Source organism: Pteronotus mesoamericanus, unplaced genomic scaffold (assembly GCF_021234165.1).
Source record: "Pteronotus mesoamericanus isolate MK-2021 breed Mesoamerican mustached bat unplaced genomic scaffold, CSHL_Meso_final scaffold_232, whole genome shotgun sequence".
NCBI classification, from domain to species: Eukaryota; Metazoa; Chordata; class Mammalia; order Chiroptera; family Mormoopidae; genus Pteronotus; species Pteronotus mesoamericanus.
Window position 1 is genome coordinate 18734686 of NW_026555311.1, and position 4226 is coordinate 18738911.

At 35.4% G+C, this 4226-nt stretch overlaps 1 pseudogene; it reads right to left on the reverse strand.

The window, feature by feature from the left end:
- Positions 1 to 2194: 2194 nt before the first annotated feature.
- On the reverse strand, positions 2195 to 3081 carry LOC129085350 (tubulin alpha-1C chain-like; annotated as a pseudogene).
- Positions 3082 to 4226: the final 1145 nt, after the last annotated feature.

Sequence of the window (4226 nt, forward strand, 5' to 3'; positions counted from 1 at the left end):
AACTTACAATAAAAGAAGTGAGTATTCCTTTCCATGAGTTGGTGAATTGTGAGAGTTTAAAGGTTTTTACAGTTTGGATCAGCTTCCAGCATTTCATTCTATGTGTTTTAACATTGGGAAAAATCTCTGAAATTTTTTTTATGTGAGACTTTTTGCTGGAGTTATTTCCTCTGGGATATCTTTATTACAACCATTTATTTCCTCATTTATGTTCACCTCCACTAAGTCCTTCTTGCTGGACTCTGTAATGGTGACACTGTCTATATCAATATGATCAAGTATTCTTGCTGTAAGTGCATTTATGTTTGATTCTAATTTTACTACCAGCATTTTCACTTATCTTTCCTTCTCCTCCTTCTCATCCTCCTCTTCCTCCTCCTCTTTCCTTTTTTGTAGCTGCACTTTCATCGTTTTGGCCAATTCCCTCTTTTGATTACCCATTTTTTGAAATGACACCTGAGGTCGTCACTGAGAGAGACAAGGACACAACACAGCTACATATTTTCTTTGCTGTGCATGAAATAGATAACATGCTCAGTGATCACTTACAGATTTTGAAAGAAAGGATGTGATTGCTTACTGATGATGAAGAACATTTGTTGTTTATGTAGTGATTTGAAGACTGAAATCAGCAAAGAAGTTTGTACTTTAAACCATTACTCACATGGAATATTTCAGGTAATTGAAATTTTAATTGTTCTTGGCTGAGAGATGTCATTTAACCAGTTCATGGTAACTGAAATCATGTTTATGGGAATTATGCAAAGTCATGATCACCCATATTCTCTGCTTAAGCTGTAATATCATAAATCCCTCTGTTTCTGAAACTGGAGTTAAAAATTATCACAAAATAAAGAGCAATTTTAAATATCTTGTTTAGTTTGTATGTCTATGTTTTTTTTTTGACGCAGTAACTATGTCATTTTTGTTTGTAGGCTATTATAATTCTTATCATTGGTGTCACTACTATTATTATTTGTAAATATTAATTACCAACCATATAGAATTATGAAAAATGATACCAAGATGTTTTTATACTTTTACAATATAAGTATTTAGTTAAAGCAAGGTGTAGTATTTAAAAAAATTTTATTTTTAAATAACTATGGACTCATAGAAAATTGCAAAAGATAGTACAGGGAAGTTTTGTGCACCCTTCACCCAGTTTTCCCAATGGTTACATATTAGGTAACTATAGCACAATATTGAAACCAGGAACACATATTAGTACCGTGTATGTGTACAGTTCTGTCATTTTAATCACATGTGTAGATCGGTGCATCAACCACAGCAAGATACAGAACTACACCTTCACAACAAAGGCTTTTTTTCATGCTACCTCTGCATAGATACATCCAACTCTTTCCTTCCTCCTTACTATCCCTACCTGGCAACCACAATCTCTAATTTTCTTTTTGAAAAGACCAAAACTCTATTTCTTGTTTTCTCTAAATAGTATTTGATGGTCAATGCTTTTGTGCGTATTAAATGCCTTTATGAGATATATCACATTATTTTATTCTTTTGAAACTCTCTACATATTTTTGAGGTTCATCCATATTGATCATTGCTAATCTATTTTAGAAGTAGCATATAGTTTAGCTACTGTTTAAAACATTTTTCTGAGAGCTTTTAAACTAGTGATTTAAGTCCATTTATACTTAGCACCATAACTGGAATATTTTTATTTATTTATACTATCTTACATTTAATTTTTCACTTACTTTTTTTTCTGCTTCTTATTTCTTTTTCTTTCTGTTGGAATGACTGGATTTATAATTTTTTCAATTATTTTTTGAACTCATACATTGTTTCTATTCTTCTAATGGTTACCCAAAATCTTTAATATGCATTCGTGTTCTAAAAAGTTTTTAAGTTAATATGCATCTTTACATTTTTAGTAGACTTTCAGAATTTTAGAATGCATTTCTTGAATCACTCCTCGAATTTTCATGTGTTTTAGTTCCCTCATTTGTTTTGCCTACTTTCCTTCTAGTTGTCTTTACTGTCGTTGCTCAATTGATTTACATTTAGCAATTTTTATTCTCCATTGTTTCTTTCTTTTAAAAAAAATCACTTTTACTGACAAGTTTGGGACACAATAGACTTCACAGAACAATAGAAATAAGACAGTCCCAAGACTCTGGAGTGTAACATTGCAGCAGACAGATTAATACTCTTCATCCTCATCCTCTCACTCAGCACTATCTGCTTCAACCTTCTCATAAAAGCCTTCCCAAGGGTAATCATGTCCTCATGGGCCTCAGAAAACTCTCCTTCCTCTTTGCACTCACCCGCATACCAATGGACAAAGGCATGTTTGTGGTCCAGGCAAGACCAGACCTCAGAAATAGCTGAAGTGTTGCTCAGCATGCACACAGCTCACTGTACTATGGCCAGGCTCATACCCATAGTGGTAGGCTGGTAATTAATGTCAACTTTGAAGCCAGTGGGACACCAGCTCACAAACTGGATGTTACACTTGATCTATATGGTGGCAGTGGCAGCATTGACATCTTTGGGAACCACGTCACCATAGCAAAACAGGCAGCAAGCCATGTGTTTTACATGGTGAGGGTTATATTTCATCACCTGGTTGCCTGGCTCAAAGCACACATTGGTGATCTCTGCTTCAGTAAGCTGTTTATGGTGGGCTTTCTCAGCAGAGATGACAGGGGCATGTGTGGCCAGATGGAAGTGGATGTGGGGATATGGCACTGGGTTTGTCTGGGATTCAGTCAGATCAACATTCAGGGCTCCATCAAACCTGAGGCAAGCAGTGATGGAAGGCACTCTCTGACTAATAAGGTGGTTAAGGTTAGTGTAGGCTGGGTGATCAATATTGAAGTTTCTATGATAGACGTCATAGATGGCCTCATTGTCAACCATGAAAGCACAATCGGAGCATTCCAGGGTAGTGTGGGTGATATGAATGGTGTTGATGGAGTTGTAGGGCTCAACTACATCTGTGAAAATCTGGGGGACTGGGTAAATGGACTCCAGCTTGGACTTCTTGTAGTAATTGACAGAGAGATGTTCCATCAGCAAGGAGGGCAACCCAGAACCAGTTTCCCCACCAAAGCTATGCTCCTTCTATTCCCACTTTGCTGAGGGTTTTGTTTTTTTTTTAATCATAAATGGGTGCCATACTTTATCAAATGCTTTTTCAGCACTTATTGATATAATCATATGGTTTTTGTCTTCCATTTTTTATGTGGTATATTATGTTTATTGCTTTGTGACTATTATACTATCCTTGCATCCCTGGGATACAAGGTGTATGATCTTTTTAATGTATTGTTGGATCCAGTTTGTCAATATGTTGTTGAGGATTTTAGCATCTATGTTCATCAGAGATATTGGCCTGTAGTTTTCTTTCTTTATTGTGTCTTTACCTGGTTTTGGAATTAGAATAATACTGGCTTCATGTAAAGAGTTTGTGAGTCGTCCCTCTTCTTGAGTTTTTTGTAATAGTTTGAGGAGGATAGGAGTTATTTATTCCCTAAATGTCTGGCAAAATTCACCTGTGAAGCCACCTGGTCCAGGGCTCTTATGTGTCGGAAGTGTTTTGATTACTGTTTCAATTTCAATAGTTTTTATCAGTCTATTCAGGCTTTCTGTTTCCTCTTGACTCAGTTCTGAAAGAGAATATATTTCTAGAAATTTGTCCATTTCACCCAGGTTGTCAAATTTCTTTGCATATACTTGTTTGTAGTATTTTCTTACAATCCTTTGTATTTCTGTGGTATTGGTTATAATTTCTCCTCTTTGATGTCTGATTTTATTTATTTGGGTCCTTTTTCATTTCTCCTTTATAACTCTTGTTAAAGGCTTGTCAGTTTTGTTTATCTTTTCAAAGAAACAGCTCCTGCATTTATTGATCTTTTGAATTGTTCTTTTAGTCTCTGCATCATTTAATTCGACCCCTATCTTGACTATTTCCTTCCTTCTACTTGCTCTGGGCTTTGTTTTTTGTTCCTGTAGTTTTTGTAGATGTAGGGTTAGGTGGTTTATTTGAAAATTTTCTATCTTTTCTAGGTAGGCCTGTTTTTGCTATGAAATTCCCTCTCAGGACTGCCTTCACTTTGTCTTGGTTTTGGCTGTTGTATGTTCATTTTTACTTGTTTCCAGAAACTTTTTGATTTCTCCCTTGCCCTCATTGTTAACCCTTTGATTATTTAATAGCATGTTTTCAGTCTCCAAAAATTTGAATGTTTTTGAATTTT